General features: G+C 37.6%; 1 long non-coding RNA gene across 4 annotated transcripts in view; it reads left to right on the top strand.

Moving 5' to 3' along the window:
* Positions 1 to 22,017, top strand: part of LOC139083361 (uncharacterized) — a 53,707-nt gene that overhangs the window by 8,070 nt on the left and 23,620 nt on the right. For 3 of the 4 annotated variants that reach the window (XR_011540014.1, XR_011540013.1, XR_011540016.1), the window contains exons 2-5: positions 2,427 to 2,616; positions 3,111 to 3,387; positions 4,658 to 4,748; positions 5,388 to 5,478. This is a non-coding gene — a long non-coding RNA (uncharacterized lncRNA). Of the gene's footprint in view, positions 1 to 2,426; positions 2,617 to 3,110; positions 3,388 to 4,657; positions 4,749 to 5,387; positions 5,479 to 12,515; positions 12,881 to 22,017 lie in introns of those variants that run through there. The other variant, XR_011540015.1, reaches the window with a different exon arrangement.

Raw genomic sequence — 22,017 nt, 5'->3', positions numbered from 1 at the left:
AGACTAGGAAACTGAGGCACACAGCTAGCATGCAGCAGAACTGATATCTAGACCTAGGAAGATTGAATCTTGACACTATTCCCAGCCACTGTGAGATCCTGGTTCTGGGGTCTGAGCTGACTGCTTAGTTTAAACAAAGAAGAATGTCAAATGCCATTTTGAGGTGGGAACATATGGGGAGATACATCTCTCTCTATCTATCTGTCTATCTACCTATCCATCCACAGATATATAGCTATAATAGAATTCAGCAGTGCAGCAAGTATGGAAAGAATCCTATGGCCTTAGTCGGAGCCAATGAGTCCTTATCATGTCTTTAAAGAAGCACATCTTCGGGATCAATTTTCCCATACCAGAGATCCCAGGAGAATGAGATAAGCTGGTGCTTCTGAATTGACTCTGTGGAGCCAGGTCCCCATGAAAAACATCCTTCAGGATCAGCATTCCCGACTGACCAGGAGTCACGTTGCTGAGAATCACATGGGTAAATAGCCTCAGCCAGCAACAAGCAGCATAAAACAAGGCATCAAACGTTATTAGGATCCATTCCTTGCAGTTGAAGGAGTTGGATTCAGTTCCAAATCATTTATTGAGTAGAAACTGAAAAAATGCCAATCTGTGTGTGATGGTTCCTTTTAAGTGTCAACTAGAAAGAGCCATGGGGTGCCGAGATTAAACATTATTTCTGGGTGTGTCTGCGAGGGTGTTTCCGGATGAGATGAGCATTTGAATCGCAGACTCAGTAAAGTAAATCACCTCCCCCACTGTGGGTGGGCATCATCCAACCCCTTGAGGGCCTGAATAGAGCAAAAGGAGGAAGGAGGAATTTGCCCGTTTTTTCTGCTGCGCTGCTTGAGTAGGACTTCTTAGCTCGTCCTCTCCTGCCCTTACGCTGGGACTAACATGGTTGGCTCCTCTGGTTCTCAGGCCTTCATGCTCACTGAATTTCACCACTGACTTTCCCGGGTCTCCAGCTTGCAGACGGCCGATCGGGGGCCTTTTCAACCTCCATAATCACATGAGCCAATTCCTCATAATAAATATCTTTTAATATCCTCTTGGTTCTCTTTCTCTGGAGAGCCCTGATGAATATGCTGGGTATGCAAGGGTGAATGAAAAAGGACCCCTGCCCTTTAGCTGCTTCATTTAGTAGAAGGGGCCAATGCATGGACAGGTAACGTGGTTCAGGTGGGATACCTCTGCTGCAAGAAGCTCAGGAGCTAAGTGAAGGCATCTGGCGGGGAGATGGTGCCAAAAGTTGATTTTCTCATTCAGTTCAGTTCACAAAATATGGACATCCTATTGAAATACAAAAAGAGAACAAGGCAGATGAAGTTACCATCCTCTTTATGTCCTTTTGTAAAATCCTTTAGCAGAGTAGAATGACCAATTAAGAAATATATATGTATGCAGTTTAAGGATGAGTGGTTTTCTTGGTTAACATCCTGGCTCATCCGCTTTCTAGCCATGTTATTTGAGCATGTAAATTTAACTTATCTGTGACTCAATTTCTCCATTTCTAAAGTGGATCTAACGAAAGTGTCTAAGTCATAGATATATTATGGGGACAAAGTAGGAAAATAGTAAAGCTTTTAAGTATAGTGCCCAAAAAACAATTACAGTTCCATAATTAAAAATTTTTATTTATTGTTTTATTATTATTGTGGTCAAATGGAAATGTCTTTCGAGGACATAAACACAAAAATGGAAAATATACCAGCTATTCGTCTTCTCTCTGAGCAGGCTGAGAAAGGTTAGGGAATTTCTACAATCTGGTTCCAAAGCTGAAAAAAATAGGGCTCATGCAGAAAACTGCCTGCCTCAAAAGGTCATCTTTGGCCTAACCTATGCCCCGCCTCCCTTATTTATTTCCCCTGCTGAAATCTATCAGGTACGATTTCTGTAGGGTGAGAGTCTAAGTTCAGAAAACAATCTTCGGGCCTGAAACAAAAATGCAAGATAGCAGAAGGTTGAGACTGTTGTTTCCAGCAACTGCAGGAACTGAAAACACATTTGGCTTCATATTTCAGTTTTTGAACCTAAAGCTGATACCAGAGGCAATTAAGTTTCCTTGCCCCTTGAGTTCGAATATTTCACATTTATCTGCAGAATTGAGTGAGGTGACCTAATTGTACCTCTGCTTTTCACAAGAAGAACTTATCTTCTTGACTGACAGGATGGTGCTTTTTAGGCACGGGCCTTCTGTTTAATAATTCAGTAATTAGATGCGCCGCTCTCAGCTGCAAAATTCCTAACAGCTTTTCAATGACAACATATCGGAGGTTTTTGTGGTCCTCCAATGTCTCTCTTAGATGTCTTTAACAGGAAGGACAGAGATATGTGAGAGCCTCACTCAGGTGTGTGCAAACCCAGGTGTGGAGGCGGCTGTGGGTTTATGGCCGATGCCTTCATTTCCTCTCTTTCAGATCCTATTAGGCAGCAGAGCCCAGGCATGGCCTGAGAAAGTGGGAAAGAGCAAAAGTAAAGTGCCTCATCATTCGTGCACTCTGATTCTGCCTGAGACGTTAGCCTGGGGCTCATTCAGTGAGCATCACGTTGCTAGAGATGAGAGAAGATATCTCAGCACGCTATTGTGCAAAGTCTGCCTACATAAAGGTATGTGCTTTGTTTTGAATCTCAAAAAATTTTTTTTGCAAGTAATTTATATATTTTTTCCTGGAGGAAACCTCCAAAAGAAACAAAGAAAGGTGAAAGGTGCCAACAGCAGCATGCTAATTAGCAAATACACCCCAGCCACTTTGCATGAGCCAACTTAGGCACATTATGTTTTATGTCTTTGTTCATTGGCAAGAACTTCCAGCAGCCTAATAATTCACTCTCAGACCTGCTTTATCAAGAAGACACTGTGTTTTAGAAACTATAAAAGATCATTTAGAGCAGTAACAAATTACTGCTTTTAATAAAATGCTTTTTTTCGCTCAATAGGATACTGTAAAAAAAATACTCTATAGAGAAGTAGTCTATAGAAAAGGAACATTTTTATCTTTGAGAAAATAATACTGAGAAAAATGATAATGTAGTAATGACTCATAGTATAAAAGGGGTATAAAAGGCTCCTTTTCTGACATCTCTCTCTGTTGTTTCCCCAGCGGCCTGCCTCATCATTCCTTCACAGGCTCCTCTTTCTCCAAGCTCTCTCCTTGATGCTGGGTTCCACAGAGATCAGTGCTCCGCCGTTTGCTCTTCTCGCTCTCCACACTGTCCCCAAGGTGGCCCAAGCCGTTGGTTTCAAAAACGTTGACACATATCAGAACCTTTCCTCAGGATGCTTTCTACCCAAACAGATCCCGGACCACCACCCTTGACCTGCTGAGTGAGAACCACCGGGGCTGAACCCAGGAATCCATGCTTTCAGAACTTTTCCAGGTGATGCTAGATCTGAGAATCTAGTTGTAATCTGCTGCATCATGTAAGCTGCTGATGGCTGTAATGGTCTGGTATTTTTACCTCTAACTTCTTTCTCCCTTCAGCCTAAGGCATGGCTATCTAAATTGCCTGATGAATGTTTATGTCTGGATGTCACTCAGACTCTTCACGTGGGCACACCCATAAGTAGTTTCTCCCTTTGCGTTCATTGAGTGACTGTTTTGCATCCAAGTGGCAAACGATACCCTAGACACCTCTCTCTCCCTCACCCTCCGTTTGGTCTTCAAAGCCTAAGACATGCCCCCTTGACTCCACTTTCCTCTCCCCATCCTGGTGGAGGGTCTCCTTAAGGTCAGCTTGGACTAGAGAAAATGACTAGGTCCAAAGCTGGGAACATGAAGCGAAGTACCTGCCGCTTCTGGTTTGAGCTGCCTCCTCCTCGTAGCTGCAATTTCTATTTTCCTTCCACTGTGGACTCTGGACCTAACATCTGGGACATGGGATTCCTGTCCCCTGAAAGGACTCAAATAACATCTTAGCCTTAGATCTGTGCCCTCTTAATTACTCCCAGTTCCTCCCACTCCGGGGACCTCTCCCTTTCTGTTTATCAGGGACTTCCCTTTGGTTTCAATGGCTTACAGTAAACCTCTGTGATCAGCCCTCGAGCTCTGCCAGGCCTATGTGGAAGGATGTATTTTGGAATTTAAAAATCTTTTATTTGCTCAACAAAGCTAGGCTTTTAAGGCCATGGACTTAAAAAAAAAACGCTAGTGTGAAATTCAAGCTGAGCAATGACTTCTTTGTCCTAGATGGCATTTGCCATCCCCCTGAAACAATTAATGCCATTGATCCCATGGGTGAGAAACCTCAGGGCAAAGTGATTGAAAGGGAAGGAAAAATACATTGTTTTCAGTATCACCCGCCCCTGTGCCCCCACGTTCTCCCCCTGTCAGACCTTTGCACCTTTGAAAAGCACATTTGTTCTCCGGGAAGTGCTCTCCTCTCCTCCTCCCGGGAAGGGGGGTGTCAGTTTTCTGTGTGGAGCTGTCCCAGTGAAGGACAGCTCGCCCACCCTCTGAGATTGTGCTGAGTCCCGTGGAGGTTGAGTAGACGCCATCTTTAATGGTGCAGGACAGAAAGAACCTCCCTGAAATGAACGGTGGGTCGTCGTCACCCACAGGAGGCACAAGGAGGGTGGCAAAGAAAATTCCTACTGCCTGGGTTTAAGGAACATTGGGCATCCATCACGTGTGGGTTTGTATTTGTACAGCTGGCCTCTACCCATTGGAATTTCAGTCCCTGTATCCGCACCTGTTGGCTGTAACTAGAAAAGAGGAGAAGCAGAGACGTAGATGGCTGAGGTGAAGCTGCATGTTTTTGTTTTGTTTTGCTTTTTCAAAGAAGCCTTAGGAAAAATACTGTTAGGAGGGAGAAAGCTTTGATTTTGATACTATTATCTCTTGAGAAGGGCGCTGAGACGTACATATCTATTTTGGGCTGACACGAAGTACTTTGCCATGAAGTTATAATGAGTAGAATTGAATCCATATAATATTAGATGCTGAGCTATTTCTTGATTCTGAGACTATAGTCACACACACACACGTACAAAGTTGGGAGGAATGAAATTCAAAAACAAGTTGTATATATTGGGTACAACAGGGCAAAGAAAATTTATAAACATTTTGTTAAAAATAAGTGAAGTTAGGGGCCGGCCTGGTGGCATAGTTGTTAAGTTCGCACGCTCCCCTTCGGTGGCCTGGGGTTTGCCGGTTCTGATCTCTGGCACAGACCTAGCATGGTTCATCAAGCCACACAAAATAGAGGAAGACTGGCACAGATGTTTACTCAGAGCCACTCTTCCTTAAGCAAAAAGAGGAAGATTGGCTACAAATGTTAGCTCAGGGCCAATCTTCCTCACACAAACATAAAAAAGAATTAAAGAGAAGAACCCTGATAATAAAGTTCTGTGCCTCATCGATCTTTGTGTACATTCTCAGTGCATATTACAGTGCCTGGGACACAATAGACTTTTGACAATGTGACCAAGAGGAAAGGCGGAGAGAGAGGAATGCTGGAGGCAGCAAAAAGGTAAGCTGGACTACTTTATGACTTTTTTCAAATACGTTTGAGTGGAAATTTTGCAAAAGAAACTTTGAACATGACAAATTTCTGCCTTTCGGATTATTATGCCCAGTAACATGACATTAACATGGACAAAAGTATTTTTAAGTCCATCATGTGGTTAAATGGATGGTTAAACACAGTTGATTACAAAATTGCAGGAAATATGGTAGAAGGTCAATTTGAAGTCAGGAATTTTTACTTTATCTGGGATCTTCGGCCCTTGGTTGAACCAGGGTCCCACAGGCTAGAGCTAAGTAAGGGCCCAGTACTGCCACACTCAAGTGGCCAGAATGATGGTGGTAGAAGTATTTATTTTACTTATATCTTCCACGCGTTCATAGATTTATACAGTCGATCTCAGAGCTGAGTCACGTGTAAGAGGCAATGTTGAACAGCACAACCTAATTAAAAATAGCCTCCTCATTTTATTCACAGAGGATTCACATATGAAGTAGGTGGAAAGATTTTTTTAAATCCCTTTCCCGCGTGGTGGACCCTTTGGATTCGGCCACAGACAGGAAGTTAGAACAGACACGTGGGGAAGGGATGACAATGAATCATCACAAGGACTAGATTCAAATACAAGATAACTCAAGGCTCAATTAACAAAGAAAGATCATGGTCACAGGGAAAAAATTGAGCAAGCCCTTAGGACCCATGGGAGATAACCAGAAGATTGATTTCTCAGGGGCTCAGCCCTGCCTCCCCAGCACCATTTCATGTATAGTTCAGGTATCAACACACGTGACACAGACAGTTTTGCTTCCTCCACTCCACTATTACTAATGCAACAAATAAAAGCATTTCTTGTTTCTTTAAATTTTCAGATAGTCTCTACATTGCCTGTTTCCTCTTCATTCTCAGAATTTCTTAGGCTAAGGTGCTGATAGGTATTAAAATCTTACAAATCAAGTTTAAGACTATGTGTACCGTAGAGTTCACAGTTTGAATTTCTTAACACACTTTGGGGATAGTGAAAAGTACAGGTGTCACATGAATTTGGAAATGTTCTGGCAGATTATATTTGCTTTGCCATAAGCTCTTATTGGATATGTGTATACGTTTGTTTTATTGCCTTTTATTGCCAGCTCAATGGCTTCCTTTTGTTCTTGTTATTTTCTGTCATCACTGTCTTTGCATAGCGTGGACATGTGACAAGAATATACACACTCCAGCCACTGTTGAGGTGACAGAAACTCCCAAAGGTCTGTGCGTAAATGCAATCTTGAGCCTTTCCCTATATGGCCTTATTTTCAATATGTGAGACCCTAGGACCTATACCCTTGTAACAGTAATTGAGAAGTTCCCATGTGGCAGGAAGCAGGGGAATGGAACGCAACACAGGACCCTATGCAGTACCAAGGGTAAATCTACAAGTTCACAAGCCGACGTCTGGAGAACACTGCTACGACAGACGTGTTATTCCAGAGCTGTAAAATTAGACCACGCTAAGTCAAGGCTTGCTATCCTCTCTTCCCTTCATTCCTTTGCACATACTGTTGTCTCTGTTAGAAACACTCATTCATGCCTTCTTTACCTCTGTAGCTTCCTTCTTAGACGTATTCCATATACAATCCTTGAGCATGCTGTTTCTTGTGTTCAACAACAGCTGTTTGACTACTTGACTCTACCTGTGTGGGAGGCAAAATAATGCCCTCCTTTTCTCTTCAACGATGCCCACATCTTAATCTCCAGAACCTGTGAGTGTGTTGTGTTAGTTAGCACAGAGGAATTAAATCTGCAGATGGAATTATGGTCGCTAATCAGCTGACCTTAAAGTAAGATTATCCTAGGGTTTGTGCCTAAGCCCAACGTAGTCAGAAGGATCTTTAAATTGGGAAGAGGGAGGCAGAAGAGTCAGAACCAGAGGGATGGCATCATGAGAAAGATTTGATCAGCACTGCTGGATTGGAAGATGGAAGCGGACCACAGCTAGGCAACGGAAGAGGCAAGGAAATACATTGTCCCCTAGAGCCTCCGACACCCTGATTTTAGCCAATGAGACCTATTTTAGACTTGTGACCTCCAGAACCAAATTTGTGGTAATTTGTCACAGCAGCAATCTAATACACTGGGTGAGGATAAACACTGCCCACACGCATACGCTTGTACATTTCCTCTACCAGACGGTGATCGCCCTCACGTCAGAAACCATGTATCTTTCAGTCCTGTAGCTGCAAGACCTATCGCACCATGTAATATATTCTGAGTAGGAAGAAACAAAGAAGAGAGAGAGGAAAGTGGAGATTCTAACTGTACGTTTGAATCTGCAAGTCACTAAGCATTCTCCTGACAGAGTAAACCATCTCAGAGTCTGATCTGTGGCTCATGTGGGTCTCAAAACTAAACTGTCTTCTCATCAGTGGTTCTGATGCTCTGGTCCATGTGATCCCAAGTGATTCATTTTCACAACTGTCATCAAGAAGATAGGGCTTAAACCAGCTACATAACTGGGAGGATTTGGCAAAATACGATTATAGGATATGACCAAAGCTGTACTCAAGGATAAAGCACAGGGACAAGTGCTTCTCTTCTTCCAAAAAGTAAAAGAATATCAAAATTGCAAAAATTTTAAAGAAAGTAAACCAAGGAGTGGTAGGAAAGTGATAGGAAAGGTAAATATCATCAAAGCAGAACATAAAAATATAAGCCATTGATGAATAAATAAAAGGCTTTAAAATATAAAACTAATCAAAGAGACAATGCTTAAAGCACAGCTAAGCAAAATTACCTGAGAAAAAGGATGTAAAAGAGTCTTCATGAAATTACATAGTTAAGAAGAGTTTAAGAAGGTGTAGAATAACCTGAAAAGCCCAGTAAGCTTAAAGAACATTTTTAAATATTTCCTAGATCAGGTCCTCGAACCGTGCAATTCTTTGGCTTAGTTCTGTCCAGCTTCCAGGGAATATATAATTTCCATACTATGTAAGTTATTCCATACTAAATATGGAAAAATTAAAAATGCTACTTATCCATTTTCTGAAGCTAGCCCAGTCCTGCTATCAAAACCTGAGGGAGATGACACAAAAAGAAAACTATGGATTCTTGTACCTTATAAAAATACAGCCACAAAAATTCCCAGAAAAATACTAATCCTACTACTGTTACCACAACCATCATTACACTATTTATTGTGCACTTGTGATATGTCAGGCACGGGGCTAAGAAGCATTGTCTCTGATAATCCTTACAGCCCCCTGTGAGTAGACATCATTATCATCCCCATTTTACAGATGACAGAAACAAGGCTTAGAAAAATTGAATAAATTAAGCAGGGCTACAAAGCTAACAAGTGACAGAACGAGGTGTTCACACAGATTTGTCAAACGTTAAAGCCATTCAATAGGGGCCGGCCGTGGCCGAGTGGTTAAGTTTGCATGCTCTGCTTCGGCGGCCCTGAATTTCCCCAGTTTGGATCCTGGCTGCGGACATAGCACCACTCATCAAGCCCTGCTGAGGCAGCATCCCACGTAGCAGAGCCAGAAGGACCTCCAACTAGAATATACTACTATGTACTTGAGGGCTGTGGGGAGAAGAAGAAGAAGAAGAAGAAATAAAGAAAAGGTTGGCAACAGAGGTTGGCTAGGTTAGCTCAGGTGCCAATATTTTTTCTTAAAGCTATTAAATAATAACAATATTTGAAATTAATCATCCTTGACATCCAAACCTTGTGGACCTCAGGAATGTGTAGGAGGCTTCGTCTTTAAAGCACAGACACAGCCAAAGAGCAACAGAAGCTATGAGAATCTCAGAAGCCAGAATCCGTAGACTTCATCACCCGTTTATAATAAAAATGTGAAACAATAGAAAACAAAAATCAACATGCAAACAAGCAACACTCATATTCAGAACCCAGTAAACTAAGAAAAGCATTGCTTTCTTCACAAAAAAAGGATAAAATTCCAGCCATCATTAAACACTAAGTGGAGAAAATTTGTTAAAAATTCCATTAGAGTCAGAAACATGACTGTGATATCTACAATTTGTTAGCTGGTCAATATTTTTGTAACTTCTAGTCAATGTAATAATACATTAAACAGAAGTGATGTTTATTAGGTAGAAAGAGGCCAAAAAAACTTTGTTATTTGAAAATAATGTGACAATATACCTAGTAATTCCATGGAAATCAACCGAAAGTCTGAGAACTAATAGCATTTTGTAAAGTGACAGGATAGCTGATAAGTATAGAAAAATCAATAACTTTCCTATAAGTTGACAATAAGAATCTAGAACATACTAAAAAAGAAAAGAATACGATTCCGTAGCAGTCCCAAACAGGTGAAATTCTTAGAACCAGCCTAAATAGAAACATGCGTAAACTTATCATTAAACTGCAGAGCCTTACAGAGAGAAAAGCTGTGAAGAAATTTTGTGTATAATACATAAATACATATGCATGTATGCATATATTCATATTCCTGTATCCCTTTTTTCCTAGGAGTATAATGGCTGGAAAAGATAGCAATTCTTTCAAATTAGTTCACATAATTAGCACTTTTTTCAATGAAATGCTCTAAAAGTTGTAAAATCATTCTCAAATTAATCTAGAAGAATGAGACTTATTTGAGAAAGTATGGTAAGTATGGTAGTAGAGGCATAATTTCTTTATAATATATTAAAACATAAAGCTACAATAATTAAAATAGGGAGGTAATAATTAAAATAGGAATATACTTGTGGAATTATTAAGGGAAAAGCATTTATGATTTCAAAGTAGATGTGTGTGTGTGTGTGTTTCAAGTTACAATATGATAGTGAGTGAAAGCATTTCAAAGACACATAACGTGACCAATTATTCAATAAATCAAAGATTGGCCATTTTTTTTCAAAATTAAGTTAAATATTTGTATTAGAGCCATACATGAAATAATTTTTCTATTAAACTGAAGACAATTATGAACAATTATGTTGCTTAATCTCAGAGTGGAGAAGAAATTGCTATGGTGTAAAAGTAAAGGGAAAAGTACAGATAGATATTAATATATAAATTTTTTATACTTTGCATAACCCTAAGGAAAAGATAAAAATGACAAAATGGGAAACATATTTACAACAAATAAAAAAGACAAAGAGTTGATATTATTTATACTTAAAGCATTACTAAAAACCACTGAACAAGATATTCAACATTCCAGTTAAATATCCAAAAGACGTTAGCAGAACATTTGCATAGAAAGGGCCAGAAATCTTTAATAGCAAATATTTTTCCAAAAACAAAGATATTTCCAACCTAACAGTAAGTTAAAGGGAAAACAAGTGAAAAGAACAATGCAACATGATTTTGTTTTGTTCTTAACAAATGGGCAATGCACGCAAAGCTATTGAGTAATATTCAGCCCAATTTGGTTGTGACAAATTGTTTCCTTCTCTATAGGTGAAAGTGTAAATTATCAAAAATATCTTGAAAGCAATTTGTCAAACTATTGTCAAGTCAAGAATATATATGTGTTTTGATTTAGTAATTCCATTTCTATAAATTTACCTTCCAGAGATAAGCAGCATGCTTACAAACTTTATACATAGGATATTTATTGTGGTGTCATTCTTATAAGAGCAAAGAATTGTTAGCCATTTACATGTACAAAAGTACAATGGGCTTTGTGTAGCAAACAAAATAATGTTTTTGAGGAAGGTTTTCTGACATAGGAAATTCTCCTGGTGTAATTTTAAGTAAAAAGGCATCATGATCTCAATTTTGCATATATTGTACACATGCTTTGAAATGCTAGAAGGAGGCACGTTAACCTATTAATAGTAATTATCTCTTGATGAGCGAAGAAAATTTTCTTTTCTTTACCTTTTCTCTCTTTTCCAAATTTAATTGTTTAAATGTTTTTTTCATTAGCTTTATAAGTAAAGCACACACATTTTTCTAAAAGTACTGAAAAAATTAATTAATATTGCCTATTGAAATAACGAATCAAAAATTTAGAAATTTTCTTTCAGCACACACTCTAAAAAACAAATGAAGCATCCATCTTCTGTCTTTTCTTCCTGATGCCGAAAATGGAATTAAATAGGATACTAAAGGAATTTACATACTGAACCGGGGGCTATCAATTTGTGAGATGTAGTAAACTTTTCACTCTGCTTCTAGCTCCCTACAGCTGGTGTAGCCTTTACTCTAAGAGTGTAGGAGGACACCAGTTTCACAAACCTTGGATCTCACTCGATTATACCTAAAAAGGTACTTGATCATACTGTGGTCAACAGCTGTGAATTGTTATGCTAGTTGGGTATCAGTCCAGAAAACTCTTCCTAGAGGAAATCACGGAGGCAAAAATAAAAGAGGGAGAGAACAGTGTAAGTTGGAACCTTGACAAAATTTTGAATATTATGCCTGAATGGGAAAAACAAAGAAAAATAAAAAAGAACTTCCTGATACTTGGAATTGTTTGTTTACAAGATTATTTTATAAGAAGTAAAAAATTATTTTACGCTTTGGCCACTGTGCCCAGTTCATTTTTAGTTAGCACTCAATTTAACTCAGCTAGGGTCTCGGAAAATGAATTACATTATTTATTGGCATCCTTTTAACAAAAGAAGAAAAGGGAAACCATCTTTGAATTTACGAGGAATGAAGAAAAAATTCAAATTGAAACAAAATTACTCTCTGGTTATTAGAAAATATGGCACAGTTTCCCTCAACTAGTCTAGTAGCATTTTTTCTTTCATTGTATTTTAAATTTCCCAATGGGTATTAGACTCTTAAAATGATAGTGTGCATAGAGAGAAAAGTGTAGAAATCAACAGTTTAGAGGGAAACAGAATTTTTGGTTTATGTTTGCTAGCTTTTCTCTTGTTAATCAAGAAAATTATTAATGTTTAAAGAAGACAGGACTTTGGAGTTCAGAAGTCACAGAGAGAAATGCTATTGAAGGAAAAATAGTGTTGGAATCTTTTTTTGTCACTCTGTTGAAGAGTGTTTCAAAGCTTAGGAGGCTGTGTGCTTTCCTTTTCTCCAAGTTAGCAAGATAATAAAGACGATTTTGCTTTTGCAGATGTTTAAAGACATGATGCCAAAGAGAAATTTTTCAACTAGAAGCCTCAAGAAATGTCACTTCTGTATCTTGCCAAGAGAGATCCAGCATTTTCTCTACATAAACATCTGCTGGGAACATTTCAAAGAGAGGCATTTTAAATAATGATGTTTGTAGCTTCTTGTCTTTAATAAGTTTGAAAAAGAATGAAAATAAGTTTGTGACACATTCCTTCCCAAAGCAACTTTTTTCATTGACGTGCATCAGATCGGATGATCAGAAAGTGAAAGTGTTAACATTGTGCTGAGTGGAAATGGTTAAAACGTTTCTGTGAACTGTCTGTATCAATCATACCTGAGAGACACCCATAAATCACACGTTCCTTTAACTCCAGAAACTCCACAGCTCATTGTTATGCTCACTTGTTTGTGGCAATTATACCACATTTATATTTACATAATAATTGGATTTTCTATTAAGTTAAACAAAAAACCCTCAGAAGCGAGAGTCAGGGAACCATAAGTTAGTGACACAATCCGAACAATGCAAATTCATTTGTAGTTAGAATGGAAACTTCATCTTCTATAAACCCGCATAGAAGTGTGAGGATAATTTTCCGTAGGAAATGCAAGATATGTAGACAGGCTCTTTAAGGTTCCAAGAAAGAGACACACACAGTTTGCCTTTGGTAATAGGTGTTTATTGCCAGGATATACTAGGATGTAATTTAGCAAGAAATGCTATCTCATAGCTATTCTGAGTTTCACTACTTCAAAGAGTCAGAGATATGGCAGGCCTCATGAAGTGGAAAAATGACTGTAAAAATAACTTAGCTCCTTTCAGATTATAAACTAAGCTGAAGTGATTGGCCTTTTCTGCCTCATCCAAAAATTTTACTTCCCCAAATAACTGATTTGATTGATAGCTTTTCCACTATCTGAAAAGCATTATCACTATTGTCAAGCATTTCAGACCAAGTCATCCCAGAGTATTCACACACCTGTCTCTGGGTAGAAGGCTCGGTTTCTCTTGTGCTTTTTGGTGTAGCATGCGTCTCTGAAGGCAGCTTCAGGTGACACCCATGAGCTCCTCTTCTTCAAGAAATTGGTGACCGACTCAGTGCAGTACTGGTTTGGGCTCTTCTTATAAGTAATCAATGGCCATAATTAGAACAGTCCTTCCTGAGTCTTCTCACACCACGTTCAACAAATTAATAATGGAAAAAAGTGCATAAAGCAAGGATTCAGTGCACATGCTTTTAAATGGAGCTCATGGGTGTCACCTCAAGCTGGTTTCAGAGACCAATGCTATACCAAAAACGCTATTAGTGATTAGTACTTGCAGAATGTTGGAGTGGAGTCTTCTTGTACCCTCTCTTCAGTAAAACAGCAATTTATCCAGGGAAAACAATAAGAAAACAATTATCTTTAGTTTATGGAAAGTGTCCTAAAGGCATACTGCAAATAGAGAAGTATTTATTCAAGGAAAGCTGCTAGAACTAAGTAAGAACAGGGAGAGTCTGTAGTTTTTCAGCCTCTACCTGCTCCCTTAATCCCTTTTCCCTTCCCAAGTTCCATATTAGAGAAGGTCGACCGCAGGTACCCTAATCTGAACCAGTGTGGCCAAGAAGATGACAGGTTCCTTGAAAGCATTCCCCAAACCACCTACAGAGTCATAAACACGGGGCCTCACTGGCTTGAAAGGCTTAAATACAACTTTTGACCAAACACTGACTCTACAACAGCCTATTCTGACCTAAAGATATTTCCTAGGAATCAAGACAAAAAAATGATATCACAGTCATCCCTGGTAATCTGGAAGACGGTGGCCTCTTAGGAGAAATCAGAGAGGGTACCCCCAAGCTCCACTGGCTGAACATAGGTTAAAAATAAAGAAATACATAAATAAACACCCTGACTTGTGATAGCAGCCTTCAAGCAACACACACATCCAGTGGTAAAAGGTAAAAATCAATCTGGCTAAGTTTAAGGTTTAAGGATAACCTTTGATGAATAAGTGGCTTATGCTGACACAGGGACAATGCCTATCCAGCCAGGATAAAACAAGATAAAACAAGAGTTAAAATCTGAGCAGGGACATCAGAAGCTCCATGTTGTAAGAGAAACAGATTTGGAAAAATTGGTTGAGCAAAGTCACTAAACAAATAAACAAACAAACAAACAAACAATAATAAGCCCTGGCATGTGCAGGTGAGGGGAATCGGTATACAGAGTTGCTAGAAAATGCAATTTAAAATATCTGTTTTCAACAACAACAAAATGAGACCTACAAAGAAACAGGAATGTGTGATTCACACAGAAGGAAAAAGGAGGCAATGGAAATTGTTTTTGAAGAGGCCCAGTTGGTGGACTTAGCAGACAAACACTACAAAACAACTATTACAAATATGTTCAAAGACTAAATGAAATCATGCTTCAATAATTAAAGCAAGGTATGAAGACAATATCTTATCAAATAGTGTATATTGATAAAGATATAGAAATGATTGAAAAGAATCAAATGGAAATTCTGACATTAAAAGCAAAGTAACCAAAATAAAAAATTTAGTAGCAGGGCTCAATAGTAGATATAAGCAGGCAGATAAAAGAATCAGAAAAATTGAATATTGTTTTAACGGAAATTTTGCAATCTGCAGAATAGTGAAAAAGAAAGGAAAAGGAAAAAACAGAGCCTCATAAAAATGTGGGACAACAATAAATGCACTAAAATTTGCATAATGGGGATATCAGAAGTAAAGGAGAGAGAGAAGGGACAAGGAAAATATTCAAAGAAATAATGGCTGAAAACTTCAAAAATTTGATGGTGGCATTAATCTAAACATCCAAAAAGATCAATGAACTTCAAATAGGATAAAAGCAAGGAGATCTATAACATCAAGACGCATTATAGTCAAAGTGTTAAAAGCAAAAGATAAAAATAAAATTTTGAAAGCAGTAAGAGAAAAATGATTCATGTACAAGGAGATCCCACTAAGATAAACGAGTGACTTTCCCTCAGAAACAGTGGAGGTCAGAAGCAGTGAGGTGAAATTTTCAAAGTGCTGAAGTGAAAATGACTGTCAGCCAAGTGTCATATAATCCAACGAAACTATCTAAAAAAATGGAGGTGAAGTAAATACCTTCTAAGCTAAACAAAACCCAAGATAATTGTTTCTAGCAAACCAGTTTTATAAGAAATACTAAAGAAAATTCTTCAAACTAAATGCAAGTGACAGCACTCAGTAATTTGTATCCACAGAGAACAAAGAGCATTCAAAAGGATAATTCTGTAGGCAATGAAAAAAAACCAGGATAACTGCCTATTTCTTCTCCTTTCTTCTCTTAACTCATTTAAAAAGCAACTTGTAAAACAATATGTAAACAATTATTTTGTTGAGACTGTACCATATAGAAATATAACATTTGAGACAATAAAGGCACAAAGGAAGTGGGTAGGAATAAAGCTGCACTGGAATGAGGAAGTGGCACCAGATGTAACTCAAGTACACAAGAACAAATGAAGAGAACCAGAAAGGGTAAGTAAGATTAAAATAGCAAAATAGAGAAATATACGCTTTCTCTCCTTTATTCTCTCAGCACTTTTGAAAGACATAGATATTATAAAGCAGTGATTATATCAATGTATTTGTGGGTTTGTAACAAATAAATAAATAACTTGAATTAACAACAATAGCAAAAAAACTGGGGAAGGGAATTGAGCTTTGTAGGAACAAAGTTTTGATATTTTACTAGAACTAAGTATAAGTCTGAAGTTAATTCCGATGAGTTAAGATGTATACTGAAATCCCTAGAGGAACCACTAAGGAAGTAACTGAAAAATATAATTAAAAATCATTAAGATATTTAAAATGTTATATTAGAAAATATTCATTTAATATAACAGAAGGCAAAAAGAAGGAATAGAGGGAAAAAGACATGAGACATTGAAATCAAAAAGCAAAATGGCAGAATATGTACAACCATATCAATAGCATTAAATATGAATGGATTAAACACTCCAGTCAAAAGGCAAAGATTGTCAGAACTGAGCTATCGGAGACACAGTTTAGATTTGAAGAGGCAAACAATCTGAAACAGCCTGCAAACTATAAACAGAAAAGCGTTGCCTGGCTATGCTAACATCAAAAGAGAGAGCTTAAAACAAAAAAATGTGACAAGAGATAAAGAGGGACTTTTTATAATGATAAAAGAGTAAATCCAAAAGAAAGGTATAACAAATATAAACATGCATGTGCCTAATTAATAGGGTCCCCAAATACCTGAAGCAATATTGACAGAACTGAAGGAAAATATAGACAATTAAATAATAATATTTGGAGACTTCAACACTCCATTTTCAATAATGGATAAAGCAGCTATGCCAGAATATCGGCAAGAAAATACAAGACTTGAACAAGAGTATAAACCAACTAGACCTTACAGAAGACTATACAATTCTGCCCAACCAAGAGGAGTATACACATATACAATTCTGCCCAACCAAGAGGAGTATACACACTCTTCTCAAGTGCCATGGAACATTCTCCAGGAGACATCAAATGTTGGGCCATAAAGCAAGACTCAATAATTTTTTTAAATTAAAATTAATACCAAAAATATGTCCTCAGATCATAATAGGATAAAAGTAGAAGTTGATAACAGAAAGATATTTGGGAAATCAACAAATATATGGAAATTAGAGAACACACTGCTAATTAACCAATGAGTGGAGAAAAAAAATCACAAGGGAATTTAGGAAATACTTTGATACGAATTGAACTGAAAACAACACATACTAAAACATACGGGATACAGCTAAAACAGTATTAAGAAGGAAACTTAGAGTTAGAAAAGCCTACAGGCAGAAAAGAAGAAAGATCTCAAATGAATAACCTAGGCTTCTATCTAAAGAAAACGGAAAAAGAAGAAACTAAATACATAGCAAATAGAAGGAATAAAACAGTAATAAAATAAGAAATAAATAAAACAGAAAAAAACACTTAAAAAGTCAATCTAACCAAATATTACTTCTTTCAGCAGATCAACAAAAGTGACAAAACTTGAGCTAGACTGACCGAAAGACAAACCAAGACCCATATATGAAAACCAAAGACATCACAAGAGAAGAATTTATAGACAAACATTCTCATGAATATAGATGCAAAATCCTCTAGCACTAGCAGATTGAAACACTAGCAAATTGAATCCAGAAGCATATAAAAACAATTATAAACCAGTCAACGTACAACACCATATTAAGAGAATAAAGAACAAAACTACATGACCATCTCAATAGATGCAGAGAAAGCATTCAGCAAGATCCAACAGCCTTTTATAATAAACATGCTCAACAAATAGGAAAAGAAGGAAACTTCCTCTGATGAAGCACATCTATGAGCAGCCTTAGTGACAAGATACTTAATGGTAAAAGACCAAATGCCTTCCCCTTAAGATTAGGAAGAAAACAAGGATATTCAGTTTCAGATATCTATATCACTATTGATCAATATTGTACCGGAGTTTCTAACCAGGTCATCAGGCAAGAAAAACCAATAAAAGCCATCCAGCCTGGAGAGAAAGAAGTGAAACTAGCTATACTAGCTGATGACATAATCTTATACTTAGGAAATTCTAAGAACTCCACATAAACACTCAGAACTAATAAATGAATTCAGCAAGGTTGCAAGATGTATGATTAATATATAAAAATTAACTGTATTTCTACACAGTTGCAGTGAAAATTCTGAAAGTGAAATTAAGAAACAATGACTTGTACAGAGTATGTTCATTAGAAAAGAACTATTAAAGTTCTAATGAAAGTCCCGGGGAAATGTTTTATATTATACACACACACACACACACCCCTGGTTTTACATTATGTTAAATGAGAAACTCATGTTTAGGCAGAGTACAGAGCTATTCTAATAGGTCTCAAAAATTTGCATATGATTTTGGAAGTTTCATACCCAGGTCAATCTATATATCCTTCGGGATAAGACCTAATTTGGGTTAGGAATTTAGAGAATAAATTATATTCCATTCCCCAGATGTTTGACAGAATAATGTTTTAAAACACTGCTCGTACTTGTTTAGAATGGTCTCAGAGTTTAAAAATTCCAGATGCAATGACCATGTGGAACTGGAGTAATGGCGCTTTCATTCTCTAATCATAGAGGATAATTCTTCATCAGTGATTGATACACTCTGGCCGAGTGAACTCTCTTCAAAATGAAAATCAGGTCACAACACTCCTCTGTTTCCATATTTCCAATGGCTTCTCCTCATACTTCAAATAAAAGTGAGATTCCTGCTCTAATCAAGTACAACCTGACCCCTACTTCTGCTACAGATTCACCTTTTCTTTTCTTTCTGGCTCAGTATGCTCAGCCACACTGACTTCCTAATTTCTCGTACTCACCATGCTCATTCTTGCCTTGGGTTTTTGCCCGTGTTCTCCTCACTTGCTGGAGTAGTCCCTGTAAAGACCCTCTTATGGTTCTCTCACTTCACTGAGGTCCTTGCTCAGACATGGCTGTCCTCACTATTCCTGAAATACCCTGTGCCTCCACTCACTTGCTGTCCCCTTGAGTTGCTTTCCTTTTCTTCAGGAGATTTACCCCTACCTGCAATAGTATTATACAGGTGCTTATGCATTTAGTTATTTGCTTACTTATTTTCTCCCTCCCCCATTAGAATGCAGTCTCATTGAAGGCATGGGTATTTTCTGATTTGTTTACTACTCAGATCTAGAGGAGAGCCTGGTTCATAATAGATACCCCAAAAATATTTGGTGAATGGATTAAATTGTGATTCTCCTGTCTAGCCTATTGTGTGAGTGAAGAATTAAGAGATTAGCTTTTCCTTTTTTGATTTGGCAAGCTATATTTTTAATGAATGGCATGAAAACCTGGGATCGGTGAGAATTAAGAGTAGAAAATATCTCTTGGGAATTGATCTAGTAACAACTGGTGGATTAAGAAAGTCCCAGAGGTTCTCGTAGAGAAACAAGAGGTTTCCTAAAATGAGTACTGTTCTTCTTACTGTGAAATCAAATCCATTTCACTACTGGTTTTGTCCCAAAGAAATGTAGAAATTAAAAAAGCTAAAATAGTGAATTCTACAAAATATCCTCAGAGAGTTTTTATTAGATTAAATATGTGCATCTACATGTTTATGCATTACATATGTATACATCTACACAGAAACATACATATTTGTAGCTGATGTGTGTGTATTTATATACATATATATATATTTTTAATTTCTTTTGAACACAATTGAAGGCATGCCATCCTAGTTCTTAGCCCTCCCATTGGAGTCAGATACATCTGGTCCAAACCTGGGCCCTACCATTTCCTCACTGCTTGATCAAATTGTTTAACTTCGATGAGACTGAATTGGCTCATCTTTAAAATAGGGATCAAGCCTAATTCACAGGAATGGTGTGAAGACTAAATACAATAGTAAATGTTAAGTGCCTGGCGCAGTGCCTTGGACAATGGACGCTTTCCATAAATAATAATTCCTCGTTTTCCCAGCAGAACCTCTGGGCTTAGATTCCTCTCCATTTAAATCCTCCTCAGTTTTATAAAACACACAGTCATTGAATCCGAATCTTCCAGAGTCATGTTTCTACTCACGTATTTCTGGTAAGTGCTACAAATTTACCTGAGAGGTGACAGATACATAAATTTGGTAAGTCAGCCCCTCCAAACAAAAAAATAAATAAATAAATAAAAGGAAATTGAATAAATTATAGAAATCCTCATACATCTTTTTGCGATTGAAATGTTTTATTAGACTTTATAAAAAAAATCTAAAAACAATATCAAGTAGGAGTGTGTGTGCTTCCCTGGTAAGTAACCGGATGAGCATATGTTACAATATATTGAGTTTTGTCCATAAGGAAATGCCTTTAGGATGCCGTAGTGATGTAAGACCTTAAAGTGGACAGAGAAGGGGAGAAAGGCTCTGACAGACAGAGCATGAATTGTGGCTTGCTAACCAGGATCCAGATGCTAGCCAGGATAGAACTTTACTCCATAGTCTATAGTGAAAATAAATCAGGAAATTCCTAAAATTTAATATTTATCCCCTCATACTGCTTCATTCAGATTCACTTACCAAAAGCCTCAAATGTGTTTAGCCTAATACTCTCAATAGTACAGACAAAATGAAAATGATCTGTCGTTTCCACCTTCCCGAGTCGAGTGGGATGGAAGAATTTTCAGTCCTTTCCTGGGTATAAAACACTCCAAGAAGGAAAGACAAGACGGTAATTCATCCAGACCTTCAATATGTTGGTGTATGTAGAATGCAAGTTCTAAAGGTCTCCTGCAAGAGTGTTAAGAAAAATGCCATGAACTGAAACACTTCTCGAACTCTCTTGGACAACAATCTTCTTCAAAAGACCTACTGGGGTGAGAAAGTGACTTTCTATGAAGAGGTTGACTCTTCATAGTTTCATAGAATATATTTCTTGTGATTCCAAGAAGTTTTGTAAGTCATGTTTTTCTTGGAGTTTTCTGTGAATCTTTACATCTCTGTCTCTTCTATTTTTTCTCACACTACCTCAGTAAAAACAAAAAGTGTGCCGGAAGCATTTAACAAGTTTCTAAAACGCGCTTTACAAGATTACTAACAGGTGATCTGCACCTGTTCTTTGACTGGTTTTCAGGTAACTGTTGACCTAGTCCTTAAAGATGAATCTTCTCCCAGGAAGGGGACCCTTCAATTTCTAGAACAATTCTTGCTTAAGAGATAGAGAATGCTGAATCCACTGAAGCGTCTGTGAAGCGTCCTGCTCCCCTCTAGGTACTGAGAGAAGAGCTCTAAGAAGTAATTTTATTATGGCCCAAAGAGCAATATTTCAGTTGGAGGCAGCTGGCGAGAGGTGTCTCCTTCTTCTCTGCCCCTCCTCCTGTGTCTGTATTCAGATGTTTATTCATTTTGATAATTCTCTGGGTTTCAGGTTGAGGAAATGCCTCTCTGGGAAGAAAATTCTATATATTTAATATGCATCTTTATGGGCCCTTCAAAAATAACCCAAAACCCACTTAGAAAACACAGTCCTTAAAGCTGTGTTTTGCACGTTTCACAGTCTGTATGAAGCGAAACAGCCAGAAATAACATCAACATCATTATTTCATTATGGAAATACCATGAGCACTATTTTAACTTCCTGCTTACCTGAAAACATCTAACTACACGTTCTTTTTAAAAAAACTATGAATTAATATTTCATAAATATAGTTTTAAGATTAGTCCACATTCTCTGAAACACTTTTCCTTGTTTAGGATTTAATCATTTAGAATTCATTGTACCAAATAGATTTCTAAATAATCATTGAGCTACCTAAATTTTCTAGTTTATAATAAATGATACCGAATCAATATGTATTATGATAAAACAAACAATTTTACTATAAGGTATTAGAAAGTTATCTTAGAAACTCTGTGCTATACATTTTGCATAGGTTATTTTTAAATTGGAGGACGTTTTAAAGCTACTGCTTTGTGGGTGG

This window comes from Equus przewalskii, chromosome 1 (genome assembly GCF_037783145.1).
Source record: "Equus przewalskii isolate Varuska chromosome 1, EquPr2, whole genome shotgun sequence".
Classification (NCBI taxonomy): Eukaryota; Metazoa; Chordata; class Mammalia; order Perissodactyla; family Equidae; genus Equus; species Equus przewalskii.
This window is presented reverse-complemented; position numbering and strand designations above follow the sequence as displayed.